Raw genomic sequence first — 10,046 nt, forward strand, 5'->3', positions numbered from 1 at the left:
CTTCACACTGTGTACAGCGTGGTAGCCAGGGCATCAAAAGAGCGGAGAGGTTGAGATTTGCTCTTCATCGCTCTTAGATGTTGTGAGAATTGACCCACTAAGCTGTTTACTTTCAGTATCTACATCATATCGCCGAGACCTTTAAAACGAGAGTTCAGCTCACGTCACAGAGTTTACCTTAAAATGGGGGACAGTAAATGAATCACTAATCACATAAATAATCAAGGGAAAGGGGGAAACCTAGTCAGTTGTACAACTGAATGCGTCTCGTCAGAAATGACTTTGTCAAAGCAACAAAATAACTAAGGATTTACAATTGTCGTGTCTCTGACTTACCATTCAAAGTTAAGACTGTTATATTATCAAATCGACTCTCTAGGCTTAATGATTATGAGATTAACTAACCATCTGGAGGCAAAGGAAACACACACCTATTTAGGCGAGGTGCTGGCTAGTGGAGTGGAACACTTAAAACAATGAAGGAAAGCCACACACTCTAGGAGCTCAGATGCAAAAACGTTTATGTCCAACGTTTGGACAGACAAGCTGTCATCATCAGAGTATAAGGACAAACACTGCAAGGTGACTCATTTATATAGTGTCAAAGGTCACACACAGGTGTCTGTAATCATGGCCGGATGTGGCCTGATATCATTGGTTAATTCTCATATATTAAAATAGCATACATGGATAGCGTACGATCATAGATACAATCTGGCTACATAAGCATACAAACATTTACAACAGCCAAATCACAATAATCACAAGATCAAAGTCTACGTTGAGACCGAATCCGGGAGCAAGGGTCTTTAAATTAAAGGTCCAGGCAGCCTCTCGTTTTAACAATAAATTGTCGAGGTCACCCCCTCTCCTAGGGAGGGTGACATGTCCGATGCCGATATAACGTAGAGATGAAATCGAGTTGTTTGCTTCCAAAAAGTGGGCTGTAACTGGGTACGTTTTTGCACCTAATGGTGCTACGATGCTCCGAGATTCGTACTTTTAATTTGCACTTTGTTTTACCCACATCATTTTTACCACAAGGACAAGTTATAAGATAAATAACTGCCTTAGTGGAGCACGTGATAACACCTTTAATTGGGATCTGTTTCCCTGTTTGGGGGTGTTTGAAGGATCGACATTTATAAGTGCCATTACATTGAGCACAGACGTTACACTTGTAGTTTCCATCCAGTAGGGGCACAAATAGATGTTCTGCAGGGATATCTTGGTGTGGGTAAATCAGAGTTTACCAATTAATCTCTGAGATTTCTGCCCCGCGAGAATACAACCAAGGGAAGGTCCGAAAACACATTACCGATACTCTCATCGGATCTTAGAATGTGCCAATGTTTGTGAACGATTCCCTTAATTTGTTAAGAGAACTTTTAATAGTGGGTAGTTAGAACGCAAGAATGTTTCTTTTTCTGAGACTGACCTTGAAAAAGGCCCTGTCTCGAATTTGTTTTGAATTTTCTCAATGGTAGTATTAATCTGACCATTTTTGTACCCCCTCTCCTTGAATTCTCTTTGCGTAGCAGCCATATTTCTGTCGAAATCTGATAGTTTTTTGCAAATAATTTTTATTCTGCAGAATTGGCTGTAGGGCAAACCATTTTTCAGCCTGCATCAAACTGTTATGATCAGTAGGTTTCCTGTAAAGATCAGTGTATAGAACATTATCTTCACACAAGATCAGAAGATCAAGAACTGGAAGGAAAGGCGGCCAAAAGAGGAATTGGTGGGGGCCTGGTCACCATAGCAGCAACCACCTGTGGCACGCGCTCCAGCAGGTACATTTCACTGGTCACCCCCAAAGTCAATTCCTCCTTTGGTCGACTTTTCTTACCTAGCAAAGACATTTAGATGACCTGGAGCCAGTGGGTTTGTCGACGAATATGAAGCGAGGGCCAGCCAAAGAGAGCATACAGGTCGCAGTGGTGGGTAGCATATGGGGCTTTGGTGACAAAACGGATGGCACTGTGATAGACTCCATCCAATTTGCTGAGTAGAGTGTTGGAGGCTATTTTGTAAATTACATCGCTGAAGTCAAGGATCGGTAGGACGGTCAGTTTTACGAGGGCATGTTTGGCAGCATGAGTGAAGGATGCTTTGTTGCGAAATAGGAAGCCGATTCTAGATTTAATTTTGGATTGGAGATGCTTGATGTGAGTCTGGAAGGACACCTAGTTAGACTGTAAACCCAGTCTTTACTGACACACAAAATGATGTAGTTGTGTGTGAGTTCTCTTTCAGCCAATGTTATAATGCAGCACTGGAAGGTAGTTCATTAGGGTCACGCTGCAGAAGAAAATGTTCCATAGCTTCAATACCGCCCTCGTGTGGAATATTTGTGTATAATGATTCAACATCAAAGGTAACTAACAAGGTATTATCAGGGAGAGGATCAAGAGATTCAATGATAGAGATCATACTGCTGGTGTCCTTTACAACGGAGGGGAGCTGTTCTGCGAGTGGTCTAATATAAAAGTCAACAAAAGTAGATAGAGGGGAGATTACTGCATCAATGCCACCTACAGTAGGGCGCCCTGGAGGTTTTGTAACATTCTTGTGTAATTTCGGCAAAGTATAGAAAGTGGCAATTTTAGGGTGCTGAATAGCCAAAAAGTCGTATTCTTTTTTGGTTATCTGACCAGAACATAAATACCCATCTAGGACAGTAAAGATAGTCTTCTGAAATTGGGCAGTAGGGTCACTTCTGAGGTGTTGTCAAACAGTTGTCTATGTCCTATCCATGAGTACAACTGACCGACCCTTATCAGCAGGGCGGGTAAGGACTGACATATCGAATTGTAAATCAAGCAAAGCTTGTTTTTCATCCTTAGGTAAATTATGGAAAGATATGTACTCCTGTTTGTTCTTAAGGAGATGTCCAACATCGTTTTCAACGAGTCTGCAATATGTCTCAATAGAGTGATTGTGATTGGCTGGAGGTACAAAATAACGCTTGCTTCTAAAATGAGTCGGATTATGTGCAGGTGAGCAACCTACTTGTTCAGTACAAATATCACGATTAGGGGAGCTAAAGTATTCCCTTAAAAGGATGTTTCTAAAAAACTTAAACCGGTCTACCTTAACATCAAAGTCGTTGCACTGAGTTGTAGACACAAAATATAACCCTGTATTATTAAGAAAGGAGACATGGGCAGGGCAAAATATCTTGCTTGATAAATTAAGACACTCAGTCCCGTGGGTTCTGGGAACATGTGAACGGTCCCCTCTGCCTCTGGTAGTCGTTTAAACTAACCATCTAAACATGAATTAACTAGGAAGTCGGGGCACCACGGGAAAGTGTCGTGTACAGAGTTATTCATTCCCGAAAATAACTCTTCGGATATTTTAGATATATTTTTTGATAACAGTCGTTCATTAAGGAATTTTACCTCGATCAGTCTCATTCTGAAAAGTAATGAAATCCTAGTCTGCATGAACCAGGCATTTACTATGAATCATCCATATACAAATTTGCTCAATTATTTAATTACTAACTAATTAAAACAATCACAGAATATGCATTACATAATGTAATTATACAGTAAATACTGTCCCTAGTGGACTAAACAAAAACAGTTTGGTTATAACACGATAGGTTCAGAGAGGAAAAGGGGGGAAGACAAAGGAACATGGGTCTCTATTGGACATGGGAAGCTATTCCCGCATAAATTTGAATACATATGCACTTTAGCAATCGCTCGTTCAGATAAAGGAATGTAGTATTTACGATTGAGCTGGTGATGTGAGCCTCTGGTTTGCCCAGTCGAGGTCGCCATTGTCCTTTGTAGATTCTGCCGGGTCGTCGTGGAGTGAGATGTTCATCTCACTTGTGGTCTTCTGCATCGGTCAGTGTTCTTACTACATTTGATGCCTTTCCAGCTGCAGTCTGACAAGTCCTCACGTTAATTGGAAATGACTTGACTTTGGGTCACGTGGGGCTTTTATAGAAATGTAGTAAAGGGGTTGGTTCATCATTTCCAACCAATGTCTGTTCACTTGGGCGTGGCCACTGACTGGACACGAGTTACCATAAAAACAAACAATTTTAATTTTAGAGGACTTAAATCACATTGTAATCTTTTCAAAGTATTCTTATACTTAGTCAAACATTTTGTCCAACCTTTAGATGCAAGCCTCATAATTGAGAACCTTGTATAAACAGAGTAATGTGGCTGTGCTGTCTTTTCAGGGTGTCTCAACGGTGAAACAATGTGGACGGATCGTAGCTGGGCCCCCCACCGACCGTTTACACATTCTCCAAAATAGGAATATTGTTACATTAGGGAATGTAGTATAATTGGGCGGGAGAGTACCTTTGCTTTACTGTGAAACTCTCTCTCCATACTGCATGGTCAGGGAGAGAAGAGTCTCTACACAGAATTGATGATGTTGTTGTTAAAGTCATAAAACTGCCCCCTCCTAACAGAAGAAAGGGGGGATTCACATCTCTGCTAGAGGGCTAGAGTCATGACAGTCCCCCCCTGGTGTTTAAATCTTGGAATTATTCGGCATGTTGCAACCCACCATAAAAATGACCCAAAGATGTTCTGGATCATTGTCGCTGTCCCCCTCTGGTGGTTGCTGCTGTAGGGTTGGCGAAAAGTGTGACACCAACACGGCTCTTGAGGACTGCAGCTGCCCGCCGCTGTGAGACAGAATTCCAGTATGAGGAAGTAGCCTGCTGAAGATTCTCACCCAGAATGTAAAGGACTGGAAGAGGATTTGAGAGTTTTCTAAACTCACGCTTGAGAGAGAAAGAGGATTTGGACAATAAGGTCATCCTGAGATTCCTCTCCAACTCCCTGATAGTTCACATGCATAAAGACCAACATAATCATCGTTCCTGTGTGAGACTAGAGGGGTGGAGCAGACCTCAATCAAAGCATGTACTGTTTTCCCCCAGAATACTTGGTTTTAGTGGGCGGGGTCAGCACTTTTTGCATCAGGTAACTGATGCAAGCAGTAGAATCAGATTTAAGAAGAAGGTAAAAATACACCTTATGGAACAGCGGGCACTGTGAAGTAACAAAAACATAGGCACAGACATTCTACACCTGCATTGCTTGCTGTTTGGGGTTTAGGCTGGGTTTCTGTGCAGCACTTTGCGACATCAGCTGATGTAAGAAGGGCTTTGTAAATACATTTGATTTGATTTGACAAACCCCAATCCAGTGCACCAAGTAAGAAAATGTAAGGAAAAAAGTACTATTTGGACCCAGGTCTGTGGTGAAGAACGGATCAGTATAGTACAGCAACACTTGGTACCTACACACAGGGGAGCAGGGTGGCTGAGGGTGGTATCACAGTGTTGGGCAGTGAGAGAGTGCTTTGGGTCAGTACACAGCTCTGGGACTCCCTTCAGACGAGTCCCTTGGACATTATCCCAGATATACTGAGTTACCTGCAACAACACGGGAAGATACTATTCGCATAGGAAACAAAAGCAAGTGTGACAGCACATCTCTAGAATAGAATGTGTTACTTAATGAATTGGTTTGAAAATATTTTGAGATGACATGGGCATGAAATGCAATCAAAACATGCTAAATGGGGGTGATTGACTTACAGTAACATTGGAAATGAATGATTGGCACCCTTGATAAAGATGGCCTCAAAAAAGTGTGTAAAATATTACAAATACTGAGCTACTGTATATTGTATGTTCCAAAAAATCGGAAAGTATATTATTTCATACTAATGCAATTACTCTGAGAAAAATTAACAAGTTAATTAAAAAATATATTATTGACACCCTTGTTTTCAACACTTTGTGCACCCGCTCCTTGCAAGGAAACTGGCACTTAACCTTTTTCTACAATCTTTTATGAGATTGTAAGAAAACGTTAGGATGGATCTTAGACCATTCCTCTATAAAGAAACTCCACATCCTTGATATGCTTCGGTCTGTGCTTATGGACGACCTCCTCAATTCAAACCACAGGTTTTCAATAGGGTTCAAGTACCAACACTGTGACTGTCATTGTGGTCAATATATATCCGTATACATGGATGAATGCTTCTCCCTCTCTGTCACAGATGCCATGGTTGCCCTTAGTTTGAAGATGTAATCCGGAGACAGGTGTATTATACAACAGTGTTCTCTTTTCGACTCCCTAACGCCAGAATTTTCTCCATCTCCTTAACTATCATACTCTAATTCCTCTGATTTCCTCTGATTTCAAAACTCGGTTCTCCAGAAAGTGAGAGCAACACTTTGCAGTTGTACTATGTGATATCTTTCAAAAAAGCTGGGTTAGAAAGCATTACCTACACATTCTGACCAGCTCATGTTATAGACAGAAGCATTCTACATGGCAGACCAATCTGAAGTCATCTCTCGTCATGTCCACCCCAACCATTTTCTCAGCCAATCATGGCTAGCGGGAAGGTTCCAACTAGGCCCGTAATTTTACAAAGGTATTCGTATTTAAAGATGGCGTACAACTTTGTTATTAAGGTATATGAAAGTTCACATGTTCCAGAAGGTAATTCTGCCATAAATGTACTACTAATTAGTTGAGTTCATGATGTAGTTGACCCCAGGAGAAACTTCAAACAAGCTTCTAGGGCTATTCATACAGACACAGAACTTCACTCCCTTAGCATACAGAGAAACACAGATTCAACTGGACACCATAACAAGAAAAAACTAACTTTGTCAAAAATCCCTTAAAAAAAATAAGCATCCCATTTCAACTTTGTCAACTTCAGATTATGCCAATAGCAACAACAACTAAAATGCAGAGATAAGCAAGTGGTGAGTGTCCTTACAACCGGTCACAGCCAGTCCAACACTGTCTGTAGGTCCCAGAGTGGCCTTTGCCCATCTGTGGACCATGCACCATAGCCAAACAGAGTTACAGTAGGCCTTTATTTGCAACACAGGCCTGCCATCATTCACTTTGAACTGGACTGTGTGTTTACAGGTAGTTGCAATAGCGCGACTTTAGATCATTAGAATGCATTCGCCAAAAGACAACTGAATGGATTTCAGCAAATATGTCAATACCACTTGGGAGTCCTTTTACATTTGGGAACTTTACAGTCCTATTGAAGATTAGCTCAAATCTAATAAAGGAACATTAGATGAACCGTCTCAAACTTTCAGTTAGTTGGCCATCAAAATTGCACTGATAAATGATGGGGAATTGTAGCCTACTCGCTCTTCTGTAGTTTGCCTGCCAACGATGCATGCTTGCATTCACCGGCTGGTACATCTTCGTCTGGGTTGTGGGGCACCTTCCTGCATTATCACTTGTTTGTACACTATGCTCCCACCATGATCTCACACACCTGCTAAACTGCCACATAGACAAAAGAGGTTGTATTTTCCTATAAAGGCTGAGACCCAACTCTTGTTTGTTGGGTTCTTGACTGTTGCACCGTTTGTGCGATTGTTAACCAGCTCCCTTTCTGCAAATCTTATAAAAAAGAGGAATCTACAGTCTCTCTCTTCCTTTCTGTTTAGAATTTCCATGACAACTTCCTGTGAAGCAACCTAGAAAGAAAGTAATTTTTCTGCCATAGAAACCCTTGGGGTGTCCGCCTTAGCATTTTTCAAACTGACTTTTCAAATGTCCAAACCGTAATTATTTTTATAATAAAGTATGTTAATAACACCGTGGATCTACAGGTATATATATTTTTTATAATATTTGTGAAATTCCCAAAATAATGTATTTAACAGTATTGATATTGTTTTTAAGTTTGAGGAAAATAACACAGCACTTGCCATGGCAAAATGTATAGAATTGAGAGAAATTATCTTTAAAATGGCAACATTTTCTCTCAGCTCCATGGAAAAATGTATAGATTTGCAGGAAATTAACTTTGAATCCATGCAGAATTGCAGGAAATTGTCTTAAAAACTGCTATAAAAAACACAAAGATGGTACTTTAAAAATTCAGCTGTGTCGACTGCACCCGTTGCCACTCCCCTTTACCACGCCCTCTGCCACACCCACTTCCTAAGCCCCTTTTTTATCCAGGAAAAACCCTGCAATGTTCAATCACAGTGAAGTTTCTGCACTTCCTGTGAGGTCACGGCCAACTTTTTGCACTTCCTGTGAGGTCATAGAGGCAGCTGAGCACTTCCTGTGAGGTTACAGTCTTTCAGTGAGAGCCCTCAGTCATTAGAGGTGCCGGTTTGAATTGTATACAGGGTACACAGTGAGGACTGCGACGGCCCCTACCAAGTCCAGCAAACAATAAATAAATGTGCCTTCATGCCTCACCAGTGAGTGGTTTGGGGGGTTGTGACCGTGTATGGACAAAGAGGAATAATACCATCCCCTAACACTGGAATTGCACACACATCAGCAGACAACAATGTTTCTCTCCACATGCTTCCCTCTCGCTCCCTGGGTTCTGTCCTGCTCTACCCACAAAGTCTGGCGAGTTGGAGAGGGTGCCGATGATGCTGTATTTTCGGGGGCCGTGGGTCATGAGTCCCTAGTGGGCGCTCTCCAGGGTTCGCACGGCACACCACAACTGAGAGAAGAAGAAACAATCCCCCAATAAATAAGACAGGCAGTAGCTAGATCATTCACCTCTCTGTCTTCCAGACAGTTGCATATTATACTCATTCTCTTTCAACTGAGTGTACAAAAAATTAAGAACACCCTCCTAATATTGAGTTGCCTCCGCCCAACCTCACTAATGTTTGTGGCTGAATGGAAGCAAGTCTCCACAGCAATGTTCCAAAATCTAGCAGCAAAGGGTGGACCAACTCCATGTCAATGCCCATGATTTTGGAATGAGATGTTCGATGAGCATGTGTTCACATACTTTTGTAGTGTATTTTGTCTTGCCCATTCACACTCTGAATGGCACAAATACACAATCCATGTCTCAATTGTCTTAAGGCTCCCAAATATTTTTTTTACCTGTCTGCTCCCCTTCATCTACAAGGATTGAAGTGAATTTAGACAGTGACGTCAATAAGGGATCATAGCGTTCACCTGGATTAACCTGGTCAGTCTATGTCATGGAAAGAGCGGGTATTCACAATGTGTTGTACACTCAGTGATGCTGTTAAAATACCCAAACATTTGTATTAAAACCATATTTGTGAAACCGTAATGTAAACTGAGTGTACAAAACATTAAGATCACCTTCCTAATATTGAGTTTCACTCCCCTTTGCTCTCAGAACAGCCTCAATTTGTCAGGGCATGGATAAGGTGTCGAAACTGTTCCACAGGCATGCTGTGCCACCTTCTATAGGAATTTAACGACTGCATAGGATGTTGTTTTGGATGCATGTTTTGGATGACTGGCTGCGAATGTTTATTGTATTGTTTTATTTCTGCCTTTTCTATTCCAGACATTCTGAAATTCACTAAAGCATCCCATGTATGTAACTTTAGTCTTTCACTTTTCAATGTCCCATAGTTGTGTCATGTTGGATGAATGTCCTTTGTTTGTTGAACCATTCTTGATACACACAGGAAACTGTTGAGTGTGAAAAACCCAGCAGCATTGCAGTTATTGACACAAACCGATGGCCCTAGAAGACTACCAAACCCCGTTCAAATCACTTAAATATTTTCTTGCTCATTCACCCACTGAATGGCACACACACAATCCATGTCTCAATTGTCTCAAGGCTTAAAAATCCTTCTTTAACCCGTCTCCAACCCTTCATCTTGATTGAAGTGGATTTAGAAAGGGATATCAATAAGGGATCAATAATGTTTTGCACTCTGACAGGATTGGATGTTTATTTTATTTTTTTAAATGATTTTAGTCATTTAGCAGACACGCTTAACCAGAGCGACTTACAGGAGAAATTACGGCTAAGTGCCTTGGTTAAAAGCACATCCGCAGGTTGTTCACCAAGTCGGTTCGGGGATTCAAACCGCTCTTAACCGCAAGGCTACCTGCTACCCAATGCCAATGTTGTTTGACTTGTTTGTGTATCAGCACATTTGCTTGACCTAATCTCTGCAACACTTCGTCCATGTTGCTTGACATAGGAGTTTTCAAAGAACCTTTAGTCAGGGTGAGCTTCGCGCCGACTCAGTCTGTCTT

The sequence above is a fragment of the Oncorhynchus kisutch genome, unplaced genomic scaffold (genome assembly GCF_002021735.2).
Source record: "Oncorhynchus kisutch isolate 150728-3 unplaced genomic scaffold, Okis_V2 Okis06b-Okis10b_hom, whole genome shotgun sequence".
Classification (NCBI taxonomy): domain Eukaryota; kingdom Metazoa; phylum Chordata; class Actinopteri; order Salmoniformes; family Salmonidae; genus Oncorhynchus; species Oncorhynchus kisutch.